The sequence below is a fragment of the Chenopodium quinoa genome, unplaced genomic scaffold (genome assembly GCF_001683475.1).
Source record: "Chenopodium quinoa cultivar QQ74 unplaced genomic scaffold, ASM168347v1, whole genome shotgun sequence".
Taxonomy (NCBI): Eukaryota; Viridiplantae; Streptophyta; class Magnoliopsida; order Caryophyllales; family Amaranthaceae; genus Chenopodium; species Chenopodium quinoa.
The window spans coordinates 504,895-524,320 of record NW_018743516.1 but is presented as its reverse complement, the minus strand read 5'-3'; the positions used below and the strand labels follow the sequence as shown (position 1 = coordinate 524,320).

At 38.9% G+C, this 19,426-nt stretch overlaps 1 long non-coding RNA gene across 1 annotated transcript; it reads left to right on the top strand.

The window, feature by feature from the left end:
* Window positions 1–17,540: 17,540 nt before the first annotated feature.
* Window positions 17,541–18,863, top strand: LOC110739918. The gene is made up of 4 exons (XR_002514949.1): window positions 17,541–17,859; window positions 18,131–18,186; window positions 18,291–18,391; window positions 18,566–18,863. It is a non-coding gene; the product is annotated as an uncharacterized LOC110739918 (long non-coding RNA).
* The last annotated feature ends 563 nt before the right edge of the window (window positions 18,864–19,426 follow it).

Sequence of the window (19,426 nt, the reverse complement as noted above, 5' to 3'; positions counted from 1 at the left end):
TATAGCACGGCCGCCGTGCAGCGCGGGTTCCGGATAGTTTTTCGTGTTTTTTAAACACGATTTCACTCACACTCTCTCATTATTCTCCAACTCTCCTACCCTTTTTCTCTCTAAACTAACCCAAACCCCCAACCTCCTCCCTCAATTCCTCAAATCAAACCCTAATTCCCCATACTCTTCTTTCAAGATCTCGGCACCCTCCTTGCATTGGAGCATTTTTCAAGTGATTGGACGCAAAATTCGGCCCTCTTTGAGCTCGCCACAACTCCACTTCGTGGAGTCCTCGGTGAATTTGTTCTTAAACTCATTGATTTTCGCAATTTTTGTCCAATTTCATTCGTTTTATTGAATATTTGTTGTTGAATTGTGCTTTATTGTTGCAAGTTTGGGTGAACTAGTAGTGTTAGGGTAGTACATTGCATGCTAGGATAGTTTCTTGCTTGTTAATTGGTATATTGTGCTTAATTTCTTGAATCAAACATGCCTAGAACAAAGACATCGACTAGGAGACCGGGTCGGGACGATGCATCCTCATCCATGGTTCCACCCACGGTGGACACCATGGGTATTGTTTTTAATAACCCGTCCTTTTTGGACAAACTTGTAGGATTATCCCACCGACCGATCCGGCCTACCAAGTTCTACGACCCTTTAGCCACTAGGGCTCTAGGGATCGAAAGCGACATGGTTCAACTATTTTCATTTACCAATTTTGATTCTTTCCTTACCATGCATGCTCTCACTTACAAGAGGCTTACCCTCGAATTTTTGTCTTCTTTGTACGTGCATCGGGATGAGAATAACTTACCCCGGTACTTGTCCTTTCAACTAATGAACTCGGGCACCATTCAAATGTCGGTGGCCCAAGTTAATGCCGCCTTTGGGTGGACATCCGACCTGAAATATGGTCCTAAGGATGGCCACTCAAAACACTACAACTCTGGGTTGTTTTGGCGGCAAATCACGGGGAAAATGGATAGAGATCCCCGTAGGGATAAGGCGACTTCCATCGTCAATCCCGCCTTTCGGTTGTCCCACAGGACCTTCTCCTCTACTATCTTTCCTAGAGGAGATAGTTCGGGTGTAGTCTCCATTAGGGAGTTACAGTTTATTTGGCACCTCACCCGTGGGTCGGGCGTCTAGACATGGGAGCGTGGTTACTAGACCACCTCGACGGTGTAGCCCGGGGTAGGGGTGATATTACTATCGGTGGCATGATCACCATTCTTGCGCAATATAATGGGATTGATTTTTCTGAATTGCAGGCTATCCCAAGCACTACGAGGCTTGATATGCGCACCTTGAGAGCCATGCAGTGGCTTGAAGGGACATCCCAGCCGGATTGCTATTTGTGGCTCGTAGCAGGCAATCCATACGCCTACTTGCCCGATCCGGAGAGGACGGTGGTTTACAACAAAGACAACTGGATCTTCGACCCCGACTTCGCCTAGCACGAGGACGGAGGCACGGAGTATGTAGACCGCAATCCCCAGCCTCACCAGGGGGATGAGCAGGCCCACGGGGGCCAAGGAGGTGACGATGCTGATGATGATGATGATGACGACGAGGGTGGTCCGGATGCGGCCCAGCAGATCCCGGCGCAAGACTTCGCCTGGCTCCGCCAAGGAATGGAAGATTTGAAGCTCGAGGTAGCGGATTTGCGCCGGTCGAACGAGGATATGACCTCCGCCTTCAGAGACCTGAAGAGGAGTGTTGATGATATGGCCTCCCGTTTCCCTTATGGCCCGGGCGGGCCTAGCTCGTGATCCCTTTCCCTTTCCCTTTAGTTACCTCCCTCTCCTTACTATTGTAAGTCCTTGATGTGTTAACATTGAGGACAATGTTTGATTCTAGCTTGGGGGGGTCTTACTTGTATTTAGGGATTTGGATTTTTGGTAGTTTAGTTTTTATTTGCTTTCGAAAAAAAAAAGAAAAACAAAAACAAAAACAAAAAGATTTACTGCTTTCCTAGACTAACCTTAACTTGTTTGCTAGTATGTCTTTCCTTTTTACTGATTGGGAACATTCGAGACGCGGCATGAGTTTGAAGAACGATGCTATGGCCGTTAATTGGAGCTCCCGGGAAGCAAATTTGGTGAGATCTTTTCTTTTTTTTTGTGTGCTTAGGATAGTTTAGTTTAGGAAGAAGTTGAATGGTTCGAGGATGTTTGATCGGTTCTAAGGAACCTGGGATCGTTGATGTTGATATCATTCGATCACTTGTTTGTCGATTGGGATTATTATGTGATTTTCATGCCTCTTTATGAGCCATTTAGCTTGTTTAGATTACTTAGTTGTTTATATATGTGTGCAATATAGGAAAAGCTTCTGTTATGAGAATGTGTAGTCTAGTTTATATGATTTGCCTCATAGTCTTTTCCTATATTTTTGGATCGTGATAAACTTGTCTAATTGCATAAACTTTTGGAATAATGCTCATATTTGGATTCGAAACGTGAATGAATGTGTGTGGAATATCTATTTCTACTTAAGCCAGTAATGAATGCACAGTTTGAGTCTATTGTTGATCAATGTAGACGAGTCTAGGCGAAGGTAGTTGGTTAGAACACTTTTGTCATGTGAAACTCTATGCCTTTGGGCTGTGGTAAGATGGAGTCGCTTCCCATTTGTGGATTTGATCCCCTTAATTGGTAGTTTCTTTGTTTTTTAGATCCCGTGAGGTTTATTTGTTCTAGCCTTCATCATTCTTGTTGAGTGGCATATTTGGATCCTTGATTACGCATTTTTCGATCTTTGTGTTGACTAGTAGCTCCCGAGACCGACTTGACACTTTTAAGGGAGGAAGAGGGCACCTTTTTCATTTTTCTTATTTTGTTCCTTTTGTTTTGTTACAAATTAATTTTCTTTTTACATCATCTTACTTGCTAACCATGTTGAGCCTTTAATTCCATTCTTGGTTACCCATGTTACAAACCCGATGGCCGATGTTTTACCAACCCTTAGTTGTGAAGCGTTTACCTCGCAAGGTTTGTTTGAGTTTATTGTGTATAAATCAAGAATAATGATCGATAGTTGGTTTGAGCAAGTTTGAAAGTGAGCTTAATTGTAAAGATGTAATATGGAAATTTGTTTTTGAAAAAAAAAAAAGAAAAAAAAAAAGGAAAAGAAAATCAAAATAAAAAAAAGGAGAAAAGCCGTCCGAATTGTGAAAAAGGCAAGGACACATAAATAAAGTTTTGAAGTTTGAAAGAGGTCATTTGAGTGTGTATTATATGGATAATTCGGGATGTGTAAGAATGTGAATCAATGAGATTGTGGAAAGTGAATTACATCTTTTGAACTATTGTTTTTGAGAATTGTGATTCTTGCGCTTCATTTAGGAATTAACCCCACTTTTTTAAATTGTTTTCACCTACCTGACCCATTGCCAATACATTACAACCCTTTTAAGACCCTTAGACTTTAGAGGTGTTCGGTTCTCAAACGGTGGAGGGAGATACCTTTCAACCCTATGGAAAGATTATGCGTAATCGAGATGTCGGGATACCTTTGTTATTTCCTCAAAATATCACTTGTACCGGTTCCTTCGAGGAATCACGAGGGGCCAATTAGGGTGGTGATCTGAAGCAAAAGGGGAGGACGTGGCCGGTTTGGTTGGGTTTAGAGGGAAGCATGACTTCTTTGTTCTCTATGCTTGGTTTAGGTTTTGTTTGCATTTTGATCAACGATACCTTGGATTGTGTGTCTCGTTGCTTGTTTGAGTGAGTTTTCATTCCGTGCATGGTTGTTCTAAGTAGGATCCATTGACTTCATTCCGTGCTAAATTGGATTTATATGTAATGGCAATAGTTTATTTGATCCTGTGTGTGTGTGTATCCCTTGGTTTTTGCTCGAGGGCTAGCAAAAGCGTAGCTTGGGGGGTTTTGACAAGCGCACTTTAGGGCGCGCTTTAGAGCATATTTTAGGATGATTTTGGATGTATTTGGGGCCGCTTTGGCCGATTATTACCTTGTTATGCTTACGTTCCCCATATTACGTGCTTCACGGGTTTTCGGTTTGTTTTTGATGTGTTTTCAGGTAATATCAACCGAGTTTAATCGGATCCCGAGCCCTTGATGCGTAACCTAGCTAGCCTTGACCGGAGTCCGAGGAGTTAAGGAAGTTCAAGTGCCGTGCATTGATTACATAGCACAGGCAGCACGGTCGTGTTACCATAGGCACACCCGTGCTGGCCTATAAGCAAGCAACCCCAGGCAAGGTAGCACGGCTGTGCAAGCCAATAGCACGGCCGTGTCAGTATCCACGCACCCGCACGGCCGTGCAGGCCATTAGCACGGCCGTGCCAGATGTTGCCCGTGCCCGTGTCAGCTTCAGTATGAGCCCCGTGCTAGAGAATATTCAGCACGGCCGTGTCATTTTTAGCACGGCCGTGCCAGGAAGCTGCACGGTCGTGCCATATATAGCACGGCCGTGCCAACTTGAAGAAGAAACCCGGTTTACTTACTGACAAGCTAGCACGGCCGTGCCAAATACAGCACGGCCGTGCTGATCCAGGGTTAACTACGCGCTTGACTTCTCCGAATTAGAAGACGTATATAAGGCCCGACTTTAAGAGGATTCAGAGACAGTTTTAGAGATAGTTTTTGAGAGCCTTTGTAGAGAGTTATTGGAGAACGTTCTTAGTATTAGAGATTCATTAGTTTTCTTAGAGAATTTCCTAGAGATTTTAGTTTTCTTGGATTGATTTGAAGCAAGATTTGCGAAGGTTCTTTGTATTATTCATTGACGACGGATATCAAAGTTCTGAACTTTTCCATTGATTCGCATCAATACAATTGGTATTATTCATTCTTGTTTATTAATCAAGCTTTATTATTCCTTAATCAGAATTCATGTTTATATCTATTATGCTTTTGGAATTCATTATTGCTTTGATTATGAATATGTGTGAGTAGTCTCCTAGCTAGGGTTTCGGGATGAAACCCGGCCTAGGTAATCTATGTAATTGAGGATTGATTTTGATAAACGGATTGTGATTAAATTGATTATATGCGATTGCATGTTAATTCATTATAATAGGAGTAGCTAACCTAGAATCTTGAATTTGATTGCATGATATCCTTGATTTGAACAAGAGATTGTGAATTGAGTATTTCATTATTGAATGTGGTTTGATTATGTATCGAGTAATGTTAAGTGCATGAGAAATCCAAGCTTAGTATTGCCCGTTGTCTTCCTATCACATGATATTGATCAGACATATAGTCTTTGCATATCCCGTTTGTCTCTGTGATTCCTTGTTGCGTAGTTACCGATGGTTTGGTGAATTCCCGTTCTCCCTAGTGTCTTAGTTTATTGATTTATTCCATCTTATTAGTATTATTTTAGAACACCATTTTCCATTGATTTTGAACTAGCTTAGGTTTAAGATTGATTTGCAATTACTCTCGTTCCTCGTGGACCGAACCTTTATTTGCCATTGTACTTGGTTATAGGGTGTTCGTATAAGTATTGTTTGATTGAGAGTTAGATTGTAGCGACCGATTTAAACCTTGTCAGCAGTGCAATACCATTTTTAGTTTTTCTTTTCCAACTTGTATACATTCTTTTTTCTATCTGTATACATAGTCTTGGAAATAAAATGAGTTCTCAGTAGCAGTTTTCAAATTTTTCAGAGTTAAATTGAGAACTCATTTTATTTCTAAGGCACATTCAATCATTTATTACATATACTTTCTCTCTCATCAGAGAAACACGTGAGCTTGGAATCCAAGCAGATCCCCACCTAAATTTCCGTACTCTTTATTCTCCTTCAAGTTACTAACTTGATCTTTGGAGGCGGAGCTCCACCACCCGGAGTCTCTGTTGTTTGTGCAGGTGCAGCTCAACCAGACCAATCTTTATGACGTAACTCTCCTGAGGGACAAAAAACACCCAAAATAGGAATCATTAGAGGGAGTAACATAATTAGGTGTTAAGTGTAATTATTATAAGATGTTAAACATAGTTTTAAAAAAAAAGTAAGGTGTAGGGAATATTTCAAGCAACCCACACTTAAGCTCCATTGTGGTCATAAACTTAAGCATGGTGGCGTTCAAAGGGAAGGAAGCTAGAGCAAAAGAGTCGCCAACAAGTTTTAGGAACCTGTAAACCATTCAGGATCGCAGAGATCGCTAACTCCATAGTGGTCCTGAACCATAATTGGATATTCGGGGATGAAGGTACAAATCCAACCAAAAAGAGATTGAACCAGCCCTAAATAGGCCTCTACTTTGTTCTTCTCATATTCATATGTGCTTTCCAATTAACATACAATCTGTAAGGAGGGTGATCCCATCGTAAGGGGTACTCTCCTTAAATGCCCTTGGCCACTTAAAAGCCTAGGACTTTACACTTGTTAGGGTGTAGTAGGATTTGAATTCCTGACTATTTGGGGGACCTTGAATTAGAATTGATTCTATCATCACACATTTTTGTAAGAAACAAGTAGGATTCGCCAATGAGTTTAAGGAAAACTCATAAACCTCGTTCATGCCTTTCTTCCATGTGGAGTTCATGGAATAATTAGCACGAATCATAAGTTTACCCATGCCCAAATTGGTCTATAAACCATAAATGAGTTCAGGAGTGAGGATACTAAGATAACGTTCCTTTTAGAGGGGAATTGTCATTCTATCCCTAGTACGGCCTCTACTAGCTCTTCCTTTTTTACAATTTCATCACCAAACAATATATGCAACGTAATACCTAAAACTATGTTAGTTGATTTTATTTACAAGCATTAATTCACGTAGGAATTACATCGTAATGTCGTTATTCTTATTTAATTAAATTCGTGAAAAGGACAAGAAAATAAACAAGATTCGCCTTGACTTAAGTGATCAACCAACAATTATTTAATTCAATTCTAATCTTTATTTAACGCAAGATACTATGTGGAATTGATTAATTAATCATTTTAAAGGTGATCAAACAACACTAATTAATAAATTAAAGTCCTTTTAAACAACAAAATAAAGGTGATTTAACTAAGTTCTTGGGAATTTACCACTTCTCTTTGCTAGATCTCCGTTTAGAACACTTGTTGGGGAACCTTACCTTAGTAACAAAGTACCAAAATGGTGACTGTTTAGGAAAAGAGGGATAGGTTGCACAAGTTCACAAGTTATTTCGCCAGAGTTTTAGGTTAATTTCTGTCTGTTTAAGCCTCGGTTTAAGCTCGTATTTATAGGGAATGATTATGTTTAGGTTTTCGAGCATTCTGTCGCATCAGGTGTCGCGCGCAACAGATAGAGTTGCGCGCGGCATCCCTGCGCAATTATAGAGTTGTGTTGTTATGTGCAGCGCAACTAATTGTCTTGCCCGCGTCTTTATGGAAAGATTCGATTTTATATTTTCCGTATAATTCTGAATAATTCTGAATCTTCCGCAGCGCATCTCTGAAAGTTGCGCGCTGGGTGTCGTGCGAAACCGAATTAGTTGCGCGTCGTAGCCTAGCGCGACTTTGTGAGATGCGCGCGGCTTTTTCTACGGCAGCACCTAGTTTTAACCTAGGCGCTCCTAAATCCGTCATTATTAGGGTTGAAGCACGGGCTTAAGCCTAATTATGATCGGGTTTAGTTAATTGGACCTTTATTTTGGCTTTTTTCTTTAATTTGGGCCAGTCTTTTGTGTTTTGTGGCTTAACAAGTTATTCATAAGCATTCTTCATTTTGACCCAACACGAAGATGGTTTTATTTATCGTCATTGCACTTCCTGCCGGGACATGTCGGGACAGGAGGCCAAAAGTAGATGTCCACTGTTAGCCCCCACTTTGATCGAGTCTAGAATCGACGATGATCAAAGTAGTCAAGGAAATAAATTCGAGACTCATTCTAAGAAGTTCTCTAAGGATAAAGAATCTTTTAGTAATGTTTAAGGATGTCGAAACAACCCTTGGTTCGTTAAGTGTTTGAAAAAAGTAGCTATTAAGGCTAGAAAAAGTCCTTCCTAGTCTTAACGCGTTAAAGAATCTAGATTGATCCTTTGCGATTCTAGAACGCTTTTACAAGTAAAAATGTTCTGGGTAATGTTAGGTCCTTAGAAGAGATCGGTTTAAAAAGGATAAAAGGGGAGGATTTCCTCTCAATCGTGTAATCATTGGTCTAAAGTCCCTCGATATGTCATTGAAACTTTAGCCTGACTTTAAAAAAGTAAAAGATGAAAGAGGGTTTTTCGATATTCGAGCCGAAACAGTCCGGTATTCGAGCCGAAATTCCACAAGATAGAAATACATGTGTCAGGACTGGAGGCATATATCCAAATTCGGTGAGAGGGAAGAAAGTCAGCAACTCTATCATCAGTTGTCCACAAGATGAGTACACGTGTCTCAAGACTGGGGGCACGTGACTACATGGGCGCGACATCGTCTCGTCGCTTCTTTATACAGGGGGTGGATTCGACACCCTAACTGTCCGGTAAGTTAGTAAGCGCACTAACTACCGTATCCATTCAAGAAGCGCATGTCGACTCGTTGAGCTAACGCCTACAGTAATTCTCTACCTTTTAGTCCCGAGAGGTAGATCTTGCAAAGCTTGGGCTGAGTGAAATTTTACGCAACACCTACGCAATTTTGCGCCGTACGATACACCATTTGCATTTTAATGTTGCATGAAAACGCCTTCCTTTTTGCTTCAAACATGAAAAAAGAAGAAAACCTGGACATTTGTAACGTCAGTACAGTAAAATGACAAACCTATCTATGGGTGTTTTTACGTAAAGCACCACGACGGAACGTCTTAAGGCACTTTTATCAAAAACGTTCAAAACGTATGCTTGGGGAAGGCACAAAGCACGGTGTGCATGCAATATGATGCAAAAAACTAAAAAAAAAAAAAAACAAACTACAATATGCAAAGCAATTAAAAAGATTTTGATAATTTGCATGCCATTACGTCTAATAACGAGCAAAAACCGTTCAAAAAATGATCAAACGGATCAAAATCAAAAATCCCGGTCTTTTAGTGACCAGTAACCGCGCGCAACTCAGAAAATCCACTGGCCAGGCGCGCGCATCTATCTGAGTTCCGCTGGTATGTCACGCACAACTTATTAAGTTGCACGCGACAGTTATGTCAGTAAAGTGAAAAATCGCACACGTGATTTTCACTTCACCCTTTCTCCTTCCTTCGCCATTTTCGACTCTTTCTCTATCAAGGAAGCTCAGTTTTTTGTGATTTTTGAAGCTAAAGGAAGCAATTTTCGTCCCCAATTCATATTTGCCGTAATCCAATGTAAGTTTTTTGCTAAATTTTGTTCTTTTTCGGCTGAAATTCGAACGATTTTCGAATCGTTAAACCCCAAATTTCAAATTTGGGGGTTTTTGATTCAATTTATTTTTCTTGAAATTGTTTGCTCTATGTTGTTATGCTATGTTTAAGGAGTGTTTTGCAACAAATTTCATGAAAAATGGTTAATTATTAAACCTTGTATGAGCATTTCTTTGTTCAAGTTCGTTCTTTGCAATTCTACTCGAATTTGGCTTGATTCTCTGTTATTTTGTTTGCCCATTTTGGTTATACTTGTTAATTATGCAACAATTGTAGTATTGGAACTAGATATGCTTCCATAATTATTATTTTGAAAATTTTGAATTCGAAAAAATTGGCGCGAAGTGTATACTTAGCCTATTTTTGCCATATTCGAACTCCAAAATTGTTTGGTAGACGATAATTATGTTTATATTACTGTTATTCGTCTAGAATTAGTTGATTCTTTGAGATTTTGGAATATAATCCCTTGAATGCTTAGTTGAAACTGGTATAGGATGGCTTTTATGGGTGTTAAAAGCTCCCATTTACTGAGTTTAATTGTAGGTATCGTAGCCCCCAAGTATGGGTGGCGTTCGATTTTTGTGTTTTTCCCTATCAGTATCCGTTATGCTGCCGAAATGGGTCTAGAATACGTATATTAGTTTAGTTTAGGAAATAAAATAAACTAATTAAAGAAGTTTTATCCATCATAGCATTGACTCGCCTCCGTTCGTCGATGTTGAGGAGGTTCTCGTTGGTCCGGACGATGCGGTTCGCCCTCGAAAGAGGGTGACTCGTGCTCGAGAAGAGTTTTGAGAGAGACGCGTCGCGGCCGATCGACGTCGCTAGGAGGTGGAAATTTGGGAGGCTCCTCCCAACTGGGAACCTAGGGTCCTTAAGTGGGACCTAGGCCACCGCGTTTCGATATGAGGGTGGCGCGGCATCGTGAGTTTTAAACCATAACCGTTTTTTTATTCTTTTATTTACAGTGAGCCTAGCATGCGTTTGTACGGCTCTGGTGACCTGCGAGCCCGTTTCGAGAGTTTGCCCGAGGTGGCAAAGGAGATTTTAGTACTTTCCAGGATTGATTCCCAGCTAGCGGCTCTTCGGGATTTATCGAGCCAGTCTGCATCGTCAGCTTTCCTCCGTGGATTGCTTGAGTTTTGGTGGGATTCTACCAACACTTTCCACTTTCCATGGGGAGAGATGACGGTTACCCCTTTTGATTTCTCTATGATTACGGGTTTTCCTTTCGGAGGCAAGCTTGTAGTTATAGAGTTCGTTAAGGGGTAAGACGAGAGAGTACGCGACCTTGTGGGGGACCGTCTTGCGTCGGCCCTTCACGTGTACGCGCAATCTTGTCCATACTCGGTTCTTGCCAACGAGTTGTCGGTTGACGAGCTTGACCGGCAGTGTACACCTGAGCAGCTGGCTCGGATATACATTGCCCACGTTCTTTCTGTCACCATCTTGAGTGATCAAGGAGAGCATTTCGCCATTGGGTTACTTATTTGCTTCAGCGATTTGGGGAAAGTAGGTGACCTGAGTTGGGCGGAGTTGTCGTATGCCCGTATGCTTACGGCTATGGGCAAGGCGACCCGGGTCATGGATTCCGCGACAGCTACTGAGGTGCCTCGGATCTCTCTTACTTGGCATGGTTGTATCCTTGAGGTACGTGTTTTAAGCTTTTTTCGGTTATTGCTTTCGTTTTTTCCTTTAGGCTTATCTTTACTCGATTTTACGCTTGGGGATACTCGTACCTGCCTTTCTTAGCCCCCAAGATGCTTGGGGCTACTCGTTTTCCTATTGTCCATCAATTGGTCGCGATTAAGAGGAGATGAGCTAATTTTGCTGGCAACTTTCACCAGAGGATTCTTTCGGCGACTCGTGTGTCGGTGAGTATTCCAACTACATGTTCTCTTTTCATTTTTTGATTTTATTCATTTTCTAATGATTTTTCATGTGGTTGTGCTTTATAGATCGATCTCCGTCCTTGGAAATTGATCGTTGGAGTCCCTGAGGCTATCTGGTCTAGCATGGTTCATTGCCGTTTCCACAGCCTCTATACGGGACTCTCGGTGTTCCAGAGGACCGACGCTTGGTTTTTAGGCGAGCGTGTTCTCTGGCAGCTTTCGTCCGAGGAGCCTTTGGTTCCTGCGGATCCCCCGATCCGGAAGCTGCCTTCGAACCTGCTGTCTACCGAGCATCGAGGTCAGGCGATCCTTAGTTATCCAGAGGAGCAGCTGGTGCTGCTGGATGCTTCTTATCCGTCTTTTATAGCATCTAGGTTGACTCCTTTTTCGGTCTTTGTTCCGGTTAGTACTCTAACTCTTTTTTTTCGTGTTTCTATTTATTTTTCGGAGTTTTGACCCTTTTATTGTTTTTTGCCACATGTACTTTTAGTGGGTCGAGCTAGGTGGTTGGGCGCCTCCTACAGGGGAGATCACGTATATCGATGTTGTCGGATCGGTAATTCATGAGACCCTTCCAGCGGCCGAGGATGACGAGGGGATACCGTTCGTACTTGAGACGGTTGAGTAGGTAAGTCTTTCATGTATATGTACTTAAATAATTCTATTTATTTTTTTGTTTCATATACATTTGTTTACTAACTGTCCTTGTATTCTTGGAACTGGTTCCGCGGGAGACCGTGAACGGCATGGTGAGGACTTTACGTTCTTTCCGAGCTGCTTATCGAAGAGCCCTCGTAACTTTGTCATGCTGTGATCATCGGATGATCGCGGTAAGTTCTATTTTTTTTTCTTTGCGACGAAGTTATTACATTTCATGTATTAATCTTCGTTTTGGATTTTGCAGGATGTGCAGCAACCGTCTAGTAGTCGCCGAGCACCCTGATTCCTCTTGTACACATTTTACTATATTTTTTAGGAAACCGATGTATACTTATTTTTTTTGTATATTTGACACATTTGTATATATATGTCATCATTATTATTTTTTTTTGTTTCCATGTATACATTAATACGAAAAGTTTTCGAGGGAGGGAAAGCGTTCCCGACTTACCCCCTCAAAAAAATAAACAAATTCGAAAAAAGAAGGCAAAAGGAAGGAAAAAGAGAAAAGAAAATAAGAAAATAAAGAAGAAGTAGGAAAATAATGAGGAAAAAAGAAAATAAAAAGAAAATAAGAAAATAATAAAAGAAAATAAGAAAATAAGAAAGTAGGCAAGAAAAGGGACACAAAGTGTTATAAGGAAAGCGTATGATTCATCTTAAGATCTCGTGAAGATTTCATCATTATATGAGCCAAAATACGGAAATAAACCCAACTTACATGCCGCGTCAGGGGAGACGCGTGCTACTGCAAGAGTTGCGCGCGGATGTCGCGCGCAACTCATGAGTTACGGGCGGCACCTGTTAGTGAATTTTTCTTTAAGCCGAATTTGCCGAAAATTTTCCCCTCTAGGGTCTATTTAAACGTGGTTTATTGTAGGCTTTTGATCATCTCGCATTCATTTGCTTAGTAACATAAGAAATTAAAAAGAATTAATCTCTCTAAATTCTTATTCTCTCTCTCTTTTTTTTTAACAATGTATGAAGACCTTTGAACAACGTTTGAAGCAATGGGTCTCTTCTCTTTCAACCGAGGACAAACTAGCTTTAAAATTTACCACTTAGACCCTTTATTGAATTATATGCAATTAGTGGTTAACTTTGATTTTCTTCATACCGCGGTCAACCATTGAGACTCTAACCACCATCTTTTCTTGTTTAGAGGGGATGAAATTTTCCCCCTTCCTGGTGAGTTCAAGGCCTTGCTAGGTTTCCCTACAAACACTCTCCCTGTGACTTATTCGCCTACCTTGTCGGATCCCAAACCTATATTCCAAAGATTTTTTGGCTTTTCCGACAATGATATGACCAGCATAGGAACTGAAGAAGGCGTGAACTTAATTCAATTTATTAAACACTTCGTCGCCCCTCACGACAACATGACTAAACAACGCTTTAAAATTCGTGCTTTATGTTATTCTCTTGTTGTTACTTGTTTACTTAGGATAGGCAAAGAATACGAAGATTATTCGATGGTGTCCATAGTAGAGAAAATAGAGGGATGTCATTCACCCGCCCCTTTGGTTTTAGCAGAAAACGTTTTGTGCTTGAATCACCTTAGAGGAGATCCTAACGAAAACGGTTTCACGGGAAATCCACTCCTATTACACGTACGTTTTTTTTTCTTTTTTTTGGCGTTTATCAGCGCAAGTCAAGAAGTTGCGCTGGAATGACCAGCGTAATCTTCTTCGTTGCGCGCGGAGGGTGCACGCAACTGGTTTAGTTGCGCGCGCCTCCTGCTTGTGTAAAAAATCACAAACTATTTTTTTTTTTCCTTTTTTTTCAGATTTGGCTCATGGAGCGTTTGCGAATTGTTGATCAGCCTCAAAACCTTGAGGCTAATGGAGTAAAGACATTCCCTGGACGTCGAATCCTTTATAAGCATAAGAACGAAGAGGAATGGATTTCCTTTTTCTGTCATGGGGTTCCTAACATACGGTTTATGATTCCTTGGTGGAACATAAATAGTATGATTGAGAATAGTCTCAATTGCCCTTACATTAGGCTTTTAGGCCTATCTAGTACTACCTATATTTTTCCTTGTAGGGTGATGAGACAACACGGGATGAGGAAATTTATTCCCCCGCAAGATTGTGATGCCCCTAAAGATGTGACTTTTAAACCTGAAAGGATTGCTCGTTGGATGGAATATTGGTCAAGTATTCCTAAGTGGGTAATACAAAATCCTCCCGCGAGTATCACATTATCTTCCTTTTACAAGGCTTGGATGAATGCGGTGGATAAGGGTGAATAAAACAAGGATCGATCTCAACTTCAAGCCGCCACTGCTCGCAATCCACCTAAGCCTTTGATGCATTCAACCACTATTACTCCTCCTAGTGGCCAAAATAAAGGAGTGAGAAGAAAATTAGACTTCTCATCCCCTAAGGCTCGTTCGAAGGAAACGAACAGAAAAGCTCCCTCCAAACCTGCACAACAAGGTGTGAAGATCAAAGAACCTTCAACAAATACTCGTAAGAAAGCTCCAATAGTCAAAGGGAAAGGAAAACAGGTTGCAAAGGCCCCAATCCCTAAATTGAAAAACAATGTTTAGGTGAAGAAGAAGAGTGTAAGGGAAAGCTCCAAGGTTTCTGAAAATGTTGTGATGGAAACTACTCCTCCATCCCCTATGACAATCGAGGACATAGTAAAACCTTAGAGTGTTACACAATTTTATTTTATTTTTTTTTTATTATTTTTTTTTTAATAAAGTGTAATCACTACTATTTTTTTTTCGTTTACTATCTAGTTCAATAATGTCTGTCTTTTGAATTTTGAATGAAATAAAATAAGCTTTATATTTTTATATTTTGATACGACCGAATCATAGAGATTGCCTACGTATTCGCATTACGAAATCAGGTCTTTGCGTAGTTCTAATTTTTTTTTTTTATTATGTATTTTTTTTTTCTTTAATCTCTTAGATAGAAATTAAATGAAAAAAATTAATCAAACCTTGTTTAAAAGAATTAAATCAAAGTATAATTTTATTTTCCGAGTATATGTTATATTTAAGAAACACCCTCTTTTTACCTTAAGCAGAAATCGCAACTTCATTCAAACGCAAAAATTCGGGTTCGTAGTTCGTCATCAGGTGGCGCAGGCAACGTCTGTAGTTGCGCGAGCCTGCCGCGCGCAACTATCCCAGTTGCGCGCGACACCTTTGCTAGAATGTCTCGAAATTTTTTTTTAAAAAAATCGTATTATTACCCCCCCCCCCCCAAGTGTGAAGATTTTTTCGTTATGTTCAATAAAATTTGAACACTTAGAACGGTTTATTATTTCTAAATTACCCCCTCCCAAGTGTTATGTATTTTACCGTGTTATTCGGTAAAATGCATAATACTTAGAATCTTTTAATTGAATGCTTATTAAAAATGGTTGTATGAGTGAACGAGGTTCATCCGGATTTCATATGTAATATTTCTTAAGGCAATCAATGTTTATTAATTGGCGAATTTCATCTCCTCCAATATCCATTAATCTGACGGCTCCTCCTGATAGGATTTCAATTACGCGGTTGTAGACATCCAAATGTTTCTCCCCAAAACCAAACCTAGTGATGAATACCTTTCATGTCATTTGATTATCGAACAAGGCGAAAGTGTGAAAAGTCTAGTGATGAGGATGTTTTTATTAAAATATCTCTTCTTTCTATTTTTGAAAATATTTCTTTTCTTACCTTATTTATGAAAAATGTGCATTCCAATTTAGTTTGGTCTATGATATGGGTCCAACAATGGTATAGTTGGATAGGGATTGAAAAGACGTTTCCAACGATATATAATAAGCCCAATTTAGATGAATAATGAGGAGGTTATGGCCAAAATACTAAACTGGGCTCGAACCGGATCTTACCTACGGCCCAATGATCATGTGGAGGGTCCAAAGGTCTAATACTATTTCTAAAACTAATTAGGATTAATTATAAGCTTCTATAAGTTTCTAAAAGATCTTAATTATCCTTTTTGAAAAGATAAGATTAAAGAATTTGAGTTAAATAAAAACTTTTCTTTTTTTAAAACTTTCCTTTTTCTTAAATCCTAATTCTATTTGAATTTAAAGATGTTCAAAGACAGTCAGATTTTATTTTCGTTCCTGTATACACCCATTTGTGTCTCCCCAAAACCAAACCCGGTGATGAGTACCTTTCACGTTGAATCATAATCGAATGAAGTGAAAGTGTGGAAAGTTTAGTGTTGTGGTTAGTTTTAATTTCTTTTCTCTTCTCTCTATTTTTAAAACTTATTTTAAGAAAAAACATCCAATCTAGTTTGGTTGGTCCATGATATGGGTCCAATAGTAGTGTAGTTGGATGGGGCTTGACAACAACTTTCCAACGATATATTATAAGCCCAATTCCGGTGAATATTGAGGAAGTTATGGCCAATTTACCAAATTGGGCCCGGTTTATACCTTATATGCGGCCCAATGATCTAGGGGAGGGTCTAATATGATTTATCATTCCTAGTGCAATTAGGAATGAAAAAGAAAAATCGAACTATAGCCGTTGTTGTTGTGTGGTCAACCGAATCCCGCCTTAAGTGGTGGTGAAACACTTGTAAATCAGATCTTGATTTATTTGGTGAATGATATCTAAAGTACTTCAATTCTTTGGCGACTTGATGAAGTAGATTGTAATAATTTTAGGTGATAAAAATAGAAAAAAGAGATGATTCCAATGTGGGTTTTAGACAGAGAGAAGGAGCAAAGGAAATAAAACCTTCAACAAGTAAAACGACAGGCCTTTTGCATCTCACTCTCTTTTTCCCACCACAGTAGTGGACCCTAGTACATTTAAGAGACCCGTTTAATTTACCAACGGGTCTCTTATCTATTAGACTTATTTTCTTCTACACATAAGAGACCCGTTACCTCTAATATTAGATCTTTTACATCAAGCATACCTATTATTGAGATAACGAGTCTTTTATTAGGGGTCACTTTTCTAGATTTTGTAGTAGTGTTATTTATAAAGAAAATCAGCCAAAAGATAAAATATCAAAAACAGAGTTCTGATGCAAATAAAATTGGATTAGCGCGAACGCTAGCTATTGGCGCCAGACGCCAACATTAGCGCCAGACGCTACAGCTGGCGTTTGACGCTGATTTAGATATTCACGCGTTTTCTTAAAATCAGATAAAAATTGTCGTACAGGAGGATAAAATCGTATTTCCCTCAAAAAATGTTCTTTGATTTTTGTTCTAGAAGGTTCTTCTAGAAGATTCTTTTCATTCCTAATTCAATTAGCATTGATAAATTGACTTTTGTTTACTTTTCAGAGTTTTAATTAAAATCAAAGAACATTTTTTTGAGGGAAATACGATTTTATCCTCCTGTACGACAATTTTTATCTTATTTTAAGAAAACGAGTGAATATCTAAATCAGCGCCACACGCTAGCTGTAGCGCCTGGCGCCAATAGCCAGCGTTCGCGCTAATCCAATTTTATTTGCATCAGAACTCTGTTTTTGATATTTTATCTTTTGGCTGATTTTCTTTATAAATAACACTACTACAAAATCTAGAAAAGTGACCCCTAATAAAAGACCCGTTATCTCAATAATAGGTATGCTTGATGTAAAAGATCTAATATTAGAGGTAACGGGTCTCTTATGTGTAGAAGAAAATAAGTCTAATAGATAAGAGACCCGTTGGTAAATTAAACGGGTCTCTTAAATGTACTAGGGTCCACTACTGTGGTGGGAAAAAGAGAGTGAGATGCAAAAGGCCTGTCGTTTTACTTGTTGAAGGTTTTATTTCCTTTGCTCCTTCTCTCTGTCTAAAACCCACATTGGAATCATCTCTTTTTTCTATTTTTATCACCTAAAATTATTACAATCTACTTCATCAAGTCGCCAAAGAATTGAAGTACTTTAGATATCATTCACCAAATAAATCAAGATCTGATTTACAAGTGTTTCACCACCACTTAAGGCGGGATTCGGTTGACCACACAGCAACAACGGCTATAGTTCGATTTTTCTTTTTCTTTTTACGGCATAGTTCGATTTTCTTCTTCAATTATTCAAAGGTTAAGTTTTTTTTTTGGTCAATTGCTAATTTGTAAACTGAATTCATATCTAATTTGTTGTTAATTGCGATTTTGTTGTTTTGAGTTAGATATTAGATTAGCTTCTGAATTGTGAAGAGTAATTTGGATGGATTAGATCTAGGGTTTCATTTTTTTTTATATAAAAAAAATTTGCTGAATTAATTAAACATTTAATTTTTTTTTTCGCTAATAACTATCCGTTTATTTGTTATTTTTTTTTAACTTCATTTGGTTTAATTATTTGACACAGGAAGTTTCAATAAGACGGGAAAAACTAATGGCCCTAAAATTTGATGAATGAAGGGAGTAAGTGATTATGCATTTTAATCTGCTTTTTTGTCAAATTATCCTCATATTTATTGTACAATTCCTTTTAATAGCGTGAAAATTTGGTTGATATAATTGTTAAGGAGGCAAGGCTACGCTGGTGGTCTAAGCTTGCGGAAGCGGTGGATTCGTACTATGGTTTGCAGGTGCCCCGAATCATGGTTGGGTGATTGATTAAGCAGAGGTCACACCTTTTCCATTTCCATATACTTCGTATATCATTTACATATATAATTGTGGGCTGCGGCCTGCCTGGTTGTAGTGTTTAATTAATTGTGCATCACTTATTTTATTCATTAATTATTGGGTTTATTTTCAATGATATTGATTCTTTTTTTCTTTCTTTTTTGTTTGTCAGATGTGCATATGCTAAACAGAAATCTCACTTGGAAATAGTACTCAAGCTCCATATTGATGCAACTATATTTGTAATTTTTAGTGAAGTTAAATAATTTTATTTTTATTATTATGATTCAATCTAATTTATGTTGATTTTGATTGTATATCATGAATTCTATTTAGTCCAATGTTATTCCGCCAATTTGAATTCAACATAAAAATACAAATTTCAAATGCGAATTGTACGTATGAAATGTAATTTATTTTTTTTAATTTTCAAAAATACAACAAAGAGACCCATTATCTAACGTAACAGGTTTCACTGATACCACCAAAGAGACCCCCTATCTTAGATGACGGGTCTGTTTACCTTCTAAAATATCAATTCCATACCTTACCTAACAAATCCCTTATCTCTAACAACAGGTCTTGTTGTTCTACTAAACAGACCCTCCCATTAGAAGGGTCTCTCTATCAAAGAGACCCCTGAGATAGAGACCCGTCCAAATGAGGTCTCTTATGCATATTTTAACGGGTCTTTTTGCCCATTTTTGTAGTAGTGATAACATCGTAAAAACTCCGTTTTTAATCACCTACTATCACTAATTCTGTCTCTCACCAACTCTCATCAAGTTTTTCTTGATTACTTTCTCTTTTTTTTTTTTCTAAACTAGCCTTTTCTCAAATACAAAATTCCGCATTCATTAGACCTAGATATACCTAACACATTCGAAGTTGCCTTCGCCCTAGACGTGAAAGGTTTAATTTCTGAGGGTTTGGTCCCAAATCTCTATTTCAATCATTTAATTTAATTGTTTTTTTATTATTTTCCTTGAAGTTACTAACGTGTGTATTTTGTTATTAGAAAGAGGACAAGGCA